The 15,687-nt window shown below is 39.3% G+C and overlaps 1 protein-coding gene across 3 annotated transcripts in view; it reads left to right on the top strand.

The window, feature by feature from the left end:
• NR1I2 (nuclear receptor subfamily 1 group I member 2) overlaps positions 1 to 15,687 on the top strand; it is an 81,493-nt gene that overhangs the window by 26,764 nt on the left and 39,042 nt on the right. The window contains exon 1 of one of the 3 annotated variants that reach the window (XM_056554020.1): positions 15,133 to 15,242. The exons of 1 other annotated variant lie outside the window; for it this stretch is intronic. The gene's annotated coding sequence lies outside the window, so the exon portion shown is untranslated. Of the gene's footprint in view, positions 1 to 15,132; positions 15,243 to 15,687 lie in introns of those variants that run through there. One more of the 3 variants, XM_056554025.1, reaches the window with a different exon arrangement.

The following is a 15,687-nucleotide window of genomic DNA, read 5'->3' as shown; positions in this document are numbered from 1 at the left end:
TCTGAGAGCGCACTTCTCACGGTAAGATAGCACAAAGTCCCACACCAAAGAGTGTAGCTGCAGCAGGGGGACACCCAAGGGCACTTGCAGGAACAAAATCACAGTCCAGCACAGAGGGGGTTAAAAGAGCAGCAGCAGAGCCTGTGATCCAACTTCAGCCCACTACAAGTCCCAGCAAGAAAATAGGGTTAGGCACCGTCCCCAGGTGGAGCTATGCAATGGAAAGGGGTTTGTACTCTCTGCCCCAAACTGTGGAGACATCTGCCGGCAGCCCCTTTCGTTCACTGGCAGCAGGGATGAGGCCAGAGCACCGGTGTCCCGCCAAGAGCTGGGGTTACCCGGGAAACCGAGTCCGAGACTAGGCCCCGCCCACAAAGGCCAGCAATGGCGGGCCTCGAGACCGGCAACCCTTGAGCCTCTGTAGCTTCAGCAGAGGAAAGAGGACACCCCAGGGCACTGCTCCACCAACTCCAAACTGTGCTGGACCTCTTCAGAGACCGGTGGCCTCCCGACTCCACTGCATTCTCTCTCACAGTCTGATCCCACGTGGAAAGCCCGCCCTGCCGCCGGCACCGGAGCAGAGCCGCGACCACACAGCAGCCGTCCCAGGGATACCCTCCGGTGCGTGGTACCGGGGGTCAGGGGGAAGATATTCAGGGTTATTTCACCGGGTGAGCGGGAGCACAGCAGCGACACGTCTGCTCAGCTCCCCATGCAGGCCACGCCCCCCCCCCCCCCCCCCCGCTTTTTATCTATGTTATATACATTTATAGAGAGTGTGAATACATATACATTTTATATCAGGTTTTCCACAGCAGCACAGAATGTTATATAAATAATTATTTCCCATTATATAGAAACAGAGGCTTTTGATGCTATATTCACACATGTAGATCTAATCTGATAAGACATCATTACAGCCGAATAGTTTATATATTATGAGTATATAGCAATGAATAGAGACGCCTCTAAAACAGATCATTTATAGTATCGCACATTGCAAAATATTAATACATCCTTCTAATATAAGGTTCTATGACCCATAATATTATTACATCCTTCTAATATAAGGTTCTATGACCCATAATATTAATACATCCTTCTAATATAAGGTTCCATGACCCATAATATTAATACATCCTTCTAATATAAGGTTCTATGACCCATAATATTATTACATCCTTCTAATATAACGTTCCATGACCCATAATATTAATACATCCTTCTAATATAAGGTTCCATGACCCATAATATTAATACATCCTTCTAATATAAGGTTCTATGACCCATAATATTAATACATCCTTCTAATAGAACGTTCTATGACCCATAATATTATTACATCCTTCTAATATACTGTTCTATGACCCATAATATTATTACATCCTTCTAATATAAGGTTCTATGACCCATAATATTAATACATCCTTCTAATATAACGTTCCATGACCCATAATATTATTACATCCTTCTAATATAAGGTTCTATGACCCATAATATTATTACATCCTTCTAATATAAGGTTCTATGACCCATAATATTAATACATCCTTCTAATATAAGGTTCTATGACCCATAATATTAATACATCCTTCTAATATAAGGTTCTATGACCCATAATATTAATACATCCTTCTAATATAAGGTTCTATGACCCATAATATTAATACATCCTTCTAATATAAGGTTCTATGACCCATAATATTAATACATCCTTCTAATATAAGGTTCTATGACCCATAATATTATTACATCCTTCTAATATAACGTTCTATGACCCATAATATTATTACATCCTTCTAATATAAGGTTCTATGACCCATAATATTATTACATCCTTCTAATATAAGATTCTATGACCCATAATATTAATACATCCTTCTAATATAAGGTTCTATGACCCATAATATTATTACATCCTTCTAATATAACGTTCTATGACCCAAAATAATAATACATCCTTCTAATATAACGTTCCATGACCCATAATAATAATACATCCTTCTAATATAAGGTTCTATGACCCATAATATTATTACATCCTTCTAATATAAGGTTCTATGACCCATAATAATAATACATCCTTCTAATATAACGTTCCATGACCCATAATAATAATACATCCTTCTAATATAAGGTTCTATGACCCATAATATTATTACATCCTTCTAATATAAGGTTCTATGACCCATAATATTAATACATCCTTCTAATATAAGGTTCTATGACCCATAATATTATTACATCCTTCTAATATAACGTTCTATGACCCATAATATTATTACATCCTTCTAATATAAGGTTCTATGACCCATAATATTATTACATCCTTCTAATATAAGGTTCTATGACCCATAATATTATTACATCCTTCTAATATAAGGTTCTATGACCCATAATATTATTACATCCTTCTAATATAAGGTTCTATGACCCATAATATTAATACATCCTTCTAATATAAGGTTCTATGACCCATAATATTAATACATCCTTCTAATATAACGTTCTATGACCCATAATATTAATACATCCTTCTAATATAACGTTCTATGACCCATAATATTATTACATCCTTCTAATATAAGGTTCCATGACCCATAATATTATTACATCCTTCTAATATAAGGTTCTATGACCTATAATATTAATACATCCTTCTAATATAAGGTTCTATGACCCATAATATTAATACATCCTTCTAATATAAGGTTCTATGACCTATAATATTAATACATCCTTCTAATATAAGGTTCTATGACCTATAATATTAATACATCCTTCTAATATAAGGTTCTATGACCCATAATATTATTACATCCTTCTAATATAAGGTTCTATGACCCATAATATTATTACATCCTTCTAATATAAGGTTCTATGACCCATAATATTATTACATCCTTCTAATATAAGGTTCTATGACCCATAATATTAATACATCCTTCTAATATAAGGTTCCATGACCCATAATATTATTACATCCTTCTAATATAAGGTTCTATGACCTATAATATTAATACATCCTTCTAATATAAGGTTCTATGACCCATAATATTAATACATCCTTCTAATATAAGGTTCTATGACCTATAATATTAATACATCCTTCTAATATAAGGTTCTATGACCCATAATATTATTACATCCTTCTAATATAAGGTTCTATGACCCATAATATTAATACATCCTTCTAATATAAGGTTCTATGACCCATAATATTAATACATCCTTCTAATATAACGTTCTATGACCCATAATATTAATACATCCTTCTAATATAACGTTCCATGACCCATAATATTATTACATCCTTCTAATATAAGGTTCTATGACCCATAATATTATTACATCCTTCTAATATAAGGTTCCATGACCCATAATATTAATACATCCTTCTAATATAACGTTCCATGACCCATAATATTAATACATCCTTCTAATATAAGGTTCCATGACCCATAATATTAATACATCCTTCTAATATAAGGTTCTATGACCCATAATATTATTACATCCTTCTAATATAAGGTTCTATGACCCATAATATTATTACATCCTTCTAATATAAGGTTCTATGACCCATAATATTAATACATCCTTCTAATATAAGGTTCCATGACCCATAATATTAATACATCCTTCTAATATAACGTTCCATGACCCATAATATTAATACATCCTTCTAATATAAGGTTCCATGACCCATAATATTAATACATCCTTCTAATATAACGTTCTATGACCCATAATATTAATACATCCTTCTAATATAACGTTCTATGACCCATAATATTATTACATCCTTCTAATATAAGGTTCCATGACCCATAATATTAATACATCCTTCTAATATAAGGTTCTATGACCCATAATATTAATACATCCTTCTAATATAAGGTTCTATGACCCATAATATTATTACATCCTTCTAATATAAGGTTCTATGACCCATAATATTAATACATCCTTCTAATATAACGTTCTATGACCCATAATATTATTACATCCTTCTAATATAACGTTCCATGACCCATAATATTAATACATCCTTCTAATATAAGGTTCTATGACCCATAATATTATTACATCCTTCTAATATAACGTTCTATGACCCATAATATTATTACATCCTTCTAATATAAGGTTCTATGACCCATAATATTAATACATCCTTCTAATATAAGATTCTATGACCCATAATATTATTACATCCTTCTAATATAAGGTTCTATGACCCATAATATTAATACATCCTTCTAATATAAGGTTCTATGACCCATAATATTATTACATCCTTCTAATATAAGATTCTATGACCCATAATATTATTACATCCTTCTAATATAAGGTTCTATGACCCATAATATTATTACATCCTTCTAATATAACGTTCTATGACCCATAATATTAATACCAAGGCCCTATATTATGTCCCATCAATCAGAATATTACATTTTCAACCTTACAAACTGTTACTGATCAGTGCCTGAGATCCAAGCATGAGCAGTCAAGCGGCAGAATCATTGATCAATTGTTTCCTATGAGAAACCACTGATCAATGTAAAAGATCATTGTGTGTAGTGTTATAGTCTCCTATGGGATAACAATGATCAGTATAAGAGATCAGTGTGTGCAGTGTTATAGTCTCCTATGGGATAACAATGATCAGTATAAGAGATCAGTGTTTGCAGTGTTATAGGTCCCTATGGGATAACAATGATCAGTATAAGAGATCAGTGTGTGCAGTGTTATACTGATCATTGTTATCCCATAGGAGACTATAACACTGCACACACTGATCTCTTATACTGATCATTGTTATCCCATAGGAGACTATAACACTGCATACACTGATCTCTTATACTGATCATTGTTATCCCATAGGAGACTATAAGAGATCAGTGTATGCAGTGTTATAGTCTCCTATGGGATAACAATGATCAGTATAAGAGCTCAGTGTGTGCAGTGTTATAGTCTCCTATGGGAGCTATAACATTGCAGAAAAAAGTGAATAAAGATCATTTAACCCCTTCCTCAATAAAAGTTTTAATCACCTCCCCCCTTTTTCCATAAAAAAAAAAAGTGTAAATACAAATAAATATATGTGGTATCGCGGCGTGCGGAAATGTCTGGATTATTGGGCCCCCAATCGGTCATAACATGAATACCACCGCCTAATATGTTTCAGCAGCCATAATATTAATACAACCTTCTAATATTGTGTTCCATGACCCATAAATTAATAACACCGCCAAATATTGGGTCCAGCAGCTATAATAATACCGCGGCCTGATATTATGTCCCAACAACCATAATATTAATAACACCGCCTAATATTGTGTCTCTAGGTTGAAGTCTTTTTTCATCCTTACAAACAGTTACAATGTTTCACTTTGGAGCATTCTAGGTTTTGTTTTCCTTCTTTGTAATCCATGATATGCTCAAAGTTCACAACTTCGAGTTACAATTATTTTACACCGCTCTAGAAGTGCTTTAGGTACTGTATACATGACATTATTATTATTTTAGCGAGGGCTCTAAAACAGATCATTTATAGCATTGTACATTGCAGAACTTTAATACCATACCTAATAGTGTTTCATTAGACATAACATTAATACCACCCTCTAATATTGTGTCCCATAAGCTATAATATTAATACTGCGGCCTAATATAACCCATCAGCCATAATATTAATACAACCTTCTAATATAGAGATCCATGACCCATAACATTAATACCACCCTCTAATATTGTGTCCCATAAGCTATAATATTAATACTGCAGCCTAATATAACCCATCAGCCATAATATTAATACTGTGGCCTGATATTATGTCCAATCAACCATAATATTAATACCAATGCTTAATATTGTGTCTCCAGGCTGAAGTCTTTTTGCAACCTTACAAACGGTTACCCTTTCCCTTTGAGAATATCATCATGGTTTACAAAGAGAGAAAACAAAACTCCAAAGTTCACAATTTACAGTTACAGTTATTTTACACCGCTCTCTATAGGTGCTTTAGGTACTGTATACATCGACAAAGATTTAGGAAAATATTATCCCCAATAATATACATTGCAAACAGTTATTGGTCCAAATGTAATGAAAAAATATATCCCAAACACTATTTTATAACAAATTCCACTGGTGAGGTGCCCATTCCCACAGTTTGGGCAGCCCATAAGGCGACTGTTAGGGGGAAGTTGATCCAAATGGGCTCACGTATCAAAAAGGCCTATATGTCTGATCTGAAGGCAAAGGAAAAGGCTTATGCTGATCTGCTGAAAGAGCATAAGACTTTCCCAGAGCGGGATCTTAGAGCTAGGGTGGAAGATGCTATGGTGGCCCTCAATATGGCTTTGACGGCCCGAGCGGAAGAGAGTCTTCGTTGGTCCAGGTACCGTTTTTTCTCTCGGGGCGACAAATCTGGTGCCCTTCTGGCTAGGAAATTAGCTCCTAGGCGATCCTTGGGGGCGGTTCCCAGGCTTCGCTTACGAGATGGCATTTTCTCTCTGAGCCCTAATCTAGTCTTGGGGGAGTTTGCTAAATATTTTCAATCACTATATGATTCCTCTCCCTCCTTGAATAAGGATAAGGTAACAGAGTTTCTCGCAATGGCTAACCTAACCATTCTTAATCCTGAGCATAAAGAGACCATGGAGAAGCCTATCCCTCCAGAGGAGGTGTCCTTAGCTATCAAGTCCTCTAAAACAGCTAGCACACCTGGTCCGGACGGTTTTGGAGCCCTTTATTATAAGAAGTTTGCCCCGGTCCTCCTACCTCATCTCATTGATTTATTTAATGCTATACGTCGGGGGGCTCCCCTGGGCCCGGAATATTCCATGGCTGTTATAAAAGCCATCCCGAAACTGAACAAAGACCACACTGTATGTGACAATTACCGCCCTATTTCTTTGATTAATATTTACTGACCAAAATTATGGCCTTGCGCTTGAACACTTTTATAGGGGCCTATGTCCACCCGGAACAGGGGGGCTTCATCCCAAGTAGACAGGCCCCGGACCAGACTCGAAGAATAATTGATCTGATCATTCTTTACATTCCCCTTGGGATGGCAATACTAGTCGCCAAACAGGGTTTCTGCTCTCTCTAGACCTACGGAAGGCCTTTGACTCTTTACATTGGGAATATATGTTTTTAGCCCTGTTTGCCTTAGCTATGGAACCACTGGCAGCGGTTATTCGCAACTCTTCCTCTATTTTAGGCATCAGGGCGGGGACAGGGGAACATAAAGTGGCCCTCTTTGCAGACGACCTCCTGCTGACTTTGTCCTCCCCTTGACCTCCCTTCCCTAATCTGTTGAGACCCACGCCAGCACTGCTCAACACAGGAACCGGAGGAAGGCACTCTCTATGTGCCGAAACGCGTCGTCCATTGTATCCAATAAAAAGATTTATTTCCTGTGCTGGCTCGAGTCCTCCCATTTGTGACCACGTTTGTGCGCGGCGCCTCTAAGACCGTATTTTCTCAATTTTTCACGTGTTGCTTAAACTGGCCCTTGCGCAAGGGTCCAGTCCCGGTCAGAGTGCAGCAGTGGACCTACCAAAACCATACCCCCACCAGTCCGCTGCAGACATTGGTCCCTGGGACTAAGGCTCGCCATCAGGTCTGGTGAGTAGATCACTTAGGTGTGGTGGAGGGTCACACCAAGTCGGAATACGTCGGGAGCGCCCCCTGTTTTCTTTTTTGTGGTGGATTTACAAAGGTGTCTATTATTTTGAGCATTTTTCTGTTTTGTTTGCTTTATTTGTAAATTACAGTGAGGATAATCCCGCTCCTAATTCTGGCTAAATAATGACCAAAATTCCAAGAATATCCCTCGGTGCCATTTAAAGTTTGGCCCTAAATAGCTGATAGGAAAATACGAGAACAAAAAGGAATAAATGAATTGTAAAACGCACAGAACATTCCGTGAGATCTGTGAGGCTTATGGTATAGTCCCACATGTAGATCTAATCGGATAATCCATCAATACGGCGGAATAGTTTATACAATACGTGTTTGGGTTTAACCATCACAGAGACAAAGTCCTGCAACACATTTCAAATTTGCGCATTTTGGACATATACCCAAAAGGTAAATACTTTCAAAGGGCGCAATTTATGAACGTTGAGCATATCCCGGATTCGGTGCGTTCACACGGCCGTCTGTCCCCGTTGTTTTATCCCCGTTTTTTGTTTCCTTTTTTTTCAGGCTGTAAACGGATTCAAAATGGTTTAAAAAAAATCTCATTAATGTCGATGGAATTTTTCTACAATCCATTTGCACCGTCTCCACTTATTTCTGTATTTTTTTTTTTTACGGCAGAAAAAACGGCACCTGCAGTATTTTTCCTTCCGTCCAAACAACGGAAGAAAAAAGGGATAAAGTAAATTTAACATTGAAGTCTATGGAAAACGGACGCGCCTTTAATGTTATCCGTTTTTTGATCCGTTTTTACTTTTTTAGCATGCTCAGAACGAAAAAAAAAAAAAATGTTGTTAACTGAACAAAAACGGATACAAACGGATAACATCAGTTTCCATCCGTTATTGTCCGTTTTTTTTAAATTCTGTTTTTTATCTTTGACGGGAGAAGAACGGGACGGGTCTAGACGGCCGTGTGACGCAGCCTTACAAAGAAGGAAAACAAGACCTAGAATGCTCCAAAGTGAAACTAGTGCTGGGCGGTATATACCGTTATGAACCGGTTACCGTTTTTCTTTTCTCCCACGGTATGGATTTTTGCCCATACCGCTATACCGGTCGGGCCCCTCCCCCACCCTCCGAGTCAATAAAAAAAATTAAACTTACCCGTAATGGGGGTGGTCCGGGCCATCCATCCTTCCTGTAGTGTCTGGCGGCATTCCGCGTGGAGGGTGGTCCGGTCCGGGCTGTCCTTCTTCTCCGGGGGTCCTCTTCTTCACTCCGGGCAGGCTCCAGCCTAGTACGCTGCATAAACGCCGCTACGCTGTGACGTCGGGTGCGGACCACCCTCCCCGGACGGTCCCTGCAGCAACTGGGAAGGTGAGTCAGGTTTCTGGGATGGACAGGGGTCTGTATAATATACTATACCTACAGTAGGCCCTCCAGCTGTTGCAAAACTACAACTCCCAGCATGCCTGGACAGCCAACGGCTGTCCGGGCATGCTGGGAGTAGTAGTTTTGCAACAGCTGGAGGCACCCCTAGTTGGGAAACACTGACCTATACTATGCACTACTATATAGTCCAACATGCTGGGAGTTGTAGTTTTTACAACAGCTGGAGGCACCCCTAGTTGGGAAACACTGACCTATACTATACACTACTATATAGTCCAACATGCTGGGAGTTGTAGTTTTGCAACAGCTGGAGGCAACTCAGGTTGGGAAACACTGACCTATACTATATACTACTATATAGTCCAACATGCTGGGAGTAGTAGTTTTGCAACAGCTGGAGGCAACTCAGGTTGGGAAACACTGACCTATACTATATACTACTATATAGTCCAACATGCTGGGAGTAGTAGTTTTGCAACAGCTGGAGGCACCCCTAGTTGGGAAACACTGACCTATACTATACACTACTATATAGTCCAACATGCTGGGAGTAGTAGTTTTGCAACAGCTGGAGGCACCCTGGTTGGGAAACACTGACCTATACTATATACTACTATATAGTGCAACATGCTGGGAGTTGTAGTTTTTACAACAGCTGGAGGCTGTAGGGTTGTTTGTTACATCTATATAAAAGGGTACTCCACCGCCCCAGTGTTCAGATCATTTAGTTCCGCTACGACACCTCAATGCAAGTCTCAATGTAAAAAATAAATACCGTGAAATACTGTGATACCGTGATACTTTAGAATAATACCGCGATAGTTTAGAATAATACCGTGATACTTTAGAATAATACCGTGATACTTTAGAATAATACCGTGATACTTTAGAATAATACCGTGATACTTTAGAATAATACTGTGATACTTTTAGAATAATACTGTGATACTTTTAGAATAATACCGCGATACTTTAGAATAATACCGTGATACTTTAGAATAATACCGTGATACTTTAGAATAATACCGTGATACTTTAGAATAATACCGTGATACTTTAGAATAATACCGTGATACTTTAGAATAATACCGTGATACTTTAGAATAATACCGTGATACTTTAGAATAATACCGTGATACTTTAGAATAATACCGTGATACTTTAGAATAATACTGTGATACTTTTAGAATAATACCGTGATACTTTAGAATAATACCGTGATACTTTAGAATAATACCGTGATACTTTAGAATAATACCGTGATACTTTAGAATAATACCGTGATACTTTAGAATAATACTGTGATACTTTTAGAATAATACTGTGATACTTTCAGAATAATACCGCGATACTTTAGAATAATACCGCGATACTTTAGAATAATACTGTGATACTTTTAGAATAATACTGTGATACTTTTAGAATAATACCGTGATACTTTAGAATAATACCGTGATACTTTAGAATAATACCGTGATACTTTAGAATAATACCGTGATACTTTAGAATAATACCGTGATACTTTAGAATAATACCGTGATACTTTAGAATAATACCGTGATACTTTAGAATAATACCGTGATACTTTAGAATAATACCGTGATACTTTAGAATAATACCGTGATACTTTTAGAATAATACCGTGATACTTTAGAATAATACCGTGATACTTTAGAATAATACCGTGATACTTTAGAATAATACCGTGATACTTTAGAATAATACCGTGATACTTTAGAATAATACCGTGATACTTTAGAATAATACCGTGATACTTTTAGAATAATACTGTGATACTTTTAGAATAATACCGCGATACTTTTAGAATAATACCGCGATACTTTAGAATAATACCGCGATACTTTAGAATAATACCGCGATACTTTAGAATAATACCGCGATACTTTAGGATTATACCGCGATACTTTAGGATTATACCGCGATACTTTAGAATAATACCGTGATGCTCCTTTTTGGTCATATCGCTCAGCACTAAGGGAAACATTGTAACAGTTTGTAAGGAAGAAAAAAAGACTTCAACCTAGAGACCCAATATTAGGCGGTGTTATTAATATTATGGTTGTTGGGACATAATATCAGGCCGCGGTATTATTATAGCTGCTGGCCCCAATATTAGGCGGTGTTATTAATATTATGGTTGTTGGGACATAATATCAGGCTGCGGTATTAATATTATGGCTGCTGGCCCCAATATTAGGTGGTGTTATTAATTTATGGGTCATGGAACACAATATTAGAAGGTTGTATTAATATTATGGCTGCTGAAACATATTAGGCGGTGGTATTCATGTTATGACTGATTGGGGGGGGGGCAATATTAGGTTTGGTATTCATGTTATGGGTGCTGGGGCACAATATTAAAGGGATATTCCAGGCAGAACCTTTTTTATATATAGGGAGCTGAGCATGATGGGAGAATATCCCCATAGGAACTGCACAGCTCCCGGGACGTGAGTCATCAGAGAGCAATTAGACAGAAAACAACAACTCAACTTCAGAAGCTAACAACTATTGGAAGGATTAAGATTTTTTAATAGAAGTAATTTACAAATCTGTTTAACTTTCCGGAGCCAGTTGATATATAAAAAAAATTTGGGGGGGGGGGGTATTTTCTGCTATTACCCTTTTTAAAAATGTAAAATTTTTGGGAAACCAAGCATTTTCGGTAAAAACATTTTTATTTTTACATATGCAAAAGTCGTGAATCACCTGTGGGGTATTAAGGTTCACTTTACCCCTTGTTACGTTCCCTGAGGGGTCTAGTTTCCAAAATGGTATGCCATGTGTGTTTTTTTGTTTTTTTTTTTGCTGTCCTGGCACCATAGGGGCTTCCTAAAGGTGACATGCCCCCCAAAAACCATTTGTCGCTCCTTCCCTTCTGAGCCATCTACTGCGCCCGCCGAACAATTAACATAGACATATGAGGTATGTGCTTACTCGAGAGAAATTGGGTTTCAAATACAAGTAAAAATTTTCTCCTTTTACCCCTTGTAAAAATTAAAAAACTGGGTCTACAAGAACATGCGAGTGTAAAAAATGAAGATTGTGAATTTTCTCCTTCACTTTGCTGCTATTCCTGTGAAACACCTAAAGGGTTAATACACTTATTGAATGTCATTTTGAATACTTTGGGGGATGCAGTTTTTATAATGGGGTCATTTATGGGGTATTTCTAATATGAAGACCCTTCAAATCCACTTCAAACCTGAACTGGTCCCTGAAAAATTGTGAGTTTGAAAATTTTGTGAAAAATGTCAAAATTGCTGCTGAACTTTGAACCCTCTGGTGTCTTCCAAAAGTAAAAACTCGTAAATTTTATGATGCAAACACAAAGTAGACATATTGTATATGTGAATAAAAAAAACAATTATTTGAATATCCATTTTCCTTACAAGCAGAGAGCTTCAAAGTTAGAAAAAGGCTAAATTTTCATATTTTTTATCACATTTTGGGATTTTTCACCAAGAAATGATGCAAGTTACCACAAAATGTTACCAATGACATAAAGTAGAATATGTCACGAAAAAACAATCTCGGAATCAGAATGATAACTAAAAGCATTCCAGAGTTATTAATGTTTAAAGTGACGGTGGTCAGATGTGCAAAAAACACTCTGGTCCTGAGGTTTAAAAGGGCTCAGTCCTTAAGGGGTTAAAGTTTGGCCCTAAATAGCTGATAGGAAAATACGAGAGCAAAAAGGAATAAATGAATTGTAAAACGCACAGAACATTCCGTGAGATCTGTGAGGCTTATGGTATAGTCCCACATGTAGATATAATCGGATAATCCATCAATACCGCGGAATAGTTTATACAATACGTGTTTGGGTTTAACCATCACAGAGACAAAGTCCTGCAACACATTTCAAATTTGCGCATTTTGGACATATACCCAAAAGGTAAATACTTTCAAAGTGCGCAATTTATGAACGTTGAGCATATCCTGGATTCGGGTGCGTTCACACGGCCGTCTGTCCCCGTTTTGTTTCCTTTTTTTCAGGCTGTAAACGGATTCAAAATGGTTTAAAAAAATCTCATTAATGTCGATGGAATTTTCTACAATCCGTTTGCACCGTCTCCACTTATTTCTGTTTTTTTTTATTATTTTTTTTTACGGCGGAAAAAAACGGCACAACCAAACAACGTTGTCCAAACAACGGAAGAAAAAAGGGATACAGTAAATTTAACATTGAAGTCTATGGAAAACGGACGCGCCTTTAATGTTATCCGTTTTTTTCAATTCGTTTTTTTTTATCCGTTTTTACTTTTTTAGCATGCGCAGAACAAAAAAAAATGTTTTTGTTTATTAACTGAACAAAAACGGATACAAACGGATAACATCAGTTTCCATCCGTTATTGTCCGTTTTTTTTAAAATTCCGTTTTTTATCTTTGACGGGAGAAGAATGGGACGGGTCTAGACGGCCGTGTGACGCAGCCTTACAAAGAAGGAAAACAAGACCGAGAATGCTCCAAAGTGAAACTAGTGCTGGGCGGTATATACCGGTATGAACCGGTTACCGTTTTTTTTTTATCCCACTGTATGGATTTTTGCCCATACCGCTATACCGGTCGGGCCCCTCCCCCACCCTCCGAGTCAATAAAAAAAATTAAACTTACCCGTAATGGGGGTGGTCCGGGCCATCCATCCTTCCTGTAGTGTCCGGCGGCATTCCGGGTGGAGGGTGGTGTGGTCCGGGCTGTCCTCCGGGGGTCCTCTTCTCCACTCCGGGCAGGCTCCAGCCTAGTACGCTGCATAAACGCCGCTACGCTGTGACGTCAGGTGAGTCGCTGCGCAGCGGTATCTATGCAGCGTTACTAGGCCGGAGCCTGCCCGGAGTGGAGAAGAGGACCCCCGGAGAAGAATGACAGCGCGGACCGGTTCACCCTCCACCCAGAATGCCGCCGGACACTACAGGAAGGATGGATGGCCCGGACCACCCTCCCCGGACGGTCCCTGCAGCAACTGGGAAGGTGAGTCAGGGTTCTGGGATGGACTGGGGTCTGTATAATATACTATACCTACAGTAGGCCCTCCAGCTGTTGCAAAACTACAACTCCCAGCATGCCCGGACAGCCAACGGCTGTCCGGGCATGCTGGGAGTAGTAGTTTTGCAACAGCTGGAGGCACCCCTAGTTGGGAAACACTGACCTATACTATACACTACTATATAGGCCAACATGCTGGGAGTTGTAGTTTTGCAACAGCTGGAGGCACCCCTAGTTGGGAAACACTGACCTATACTATACACTACTATATAGTCCAACATACTGGGAGTTGTAGTTTTGCAACAGCTGGAGGCACCCCTAGTTGGGAAACACTGACCTATACTATACACTACTATATAGTCCAACATACTGGGAGTTGTAGTTTTGCAACAGCTGGAGGCACCCCTTGTTGAGAAACACTGACCTATACTATATAGTCCAACATGCTGGGAGTAGTAGTTTTGCAACAGCTGGAGGCACCCCTTGTTGAGAAACACTGACCTATACTATATAGTCCAACATGCTGGGAGTAGTAGTTTTGCAACAGCTGGAGGCACCCCTAGTTGGGAAACACTGACCTATACTATATACTACTATATAGTCCAACATGCTGGGAGTAGTAGTTTTGCAACAGCTGGAGGCACCCCTTGTTGGGAAACACTGACCTATACTATACACTACTATATAGTCCAACATACTGGGAGTTGTAGTTTTGCAACAGCTGGAGGCACCCCTAGTTGGGAAACACGGACTATATAGTAGTATATTATACAGACCCCAGTCCATCCCAGAACCCTGACTCACCTTCCCAGTTGCTGCAGGGACCGTCCGAGGAGGGTGGTCCGGGCCATCCATCCTTCCTGTAGTGTCCGGCGGCATTCTGGGTGGAGGGTGAACCGGTCCGCGCTGTCATTCTTCTCCGGTGGTCCTCTTCTCCACTCCGGGCAGGCTCCGGCCTAGTAACGCTGCATAGATACCGCTGCGCAGCGACGCACCTGACGTCATGGCGTAGCGGTATCTATGCAGCGTTACTAGGCCGGAGCCTGCCCGGAGTGGAGAAGAGGACCCCCGGAGAAGGACAGCCCGGACCGGTTCACCCTCCACCCGGTATGCCGCCGGACACTACAGGAAGGATGGATGGCCCGGCTCACCCTCCCCGGACGGTCCCTGCAGCAACTGGGAAGGTGAGTCAGGGTTCTGGGATGGACAGGGGTCTATATAATATACTATACCTACAGTAGGCCCTCCAGCTGTTGCAAAACTACAACTCCCAGGCATGCTGGGAGTAATAGTTTTGCAACAGCTGGAGGCACACCTAGTTGGGAAACACTGACCTATACTATACACTACTATATAGTCCAACATGCTGGGAGTAGTAGTTTTGCAACAGCTGGAGGCCCCCCTAGTTGGGAAACACTGACCTATACTATACACTACTATTTAGTCCAACATGCTGGGACTTGTAGTTTTGCAACAGCTGGAGGCTGTAGGGTTGTTTGTTACATCTATATAAAAGGGTACTCCACCGCCCCAGTGTTCAGATCATTTAGTTCCGCTACGACACCTCAATGCAAGTCTCAATGTAAAAAAAAAATATACCGCGATACTTTAGAATAATACCGCGATACT

The sequence above is a fragment of the Hyla sarda genome, unplaced genomic scaffold, assembly GCF_029499605.1.
Source record: "Hyla sarda isolate aHylSar1 unplaced genomic scaffold, aHylSar1.hap1 scaffold_530, whole genome shotgun sequence".
In the NCBI taxonomy this organism is placed as follows: Eukaryota; Metazoa; Chordata; class Amphibia; order Anura; family Hylidae; genus Hyla; species Hyla sarda.
Note: the sequence above shows the minus strand (reverse complement) of the source record. Positions and strands in the feature narration are given on the sequence as shown.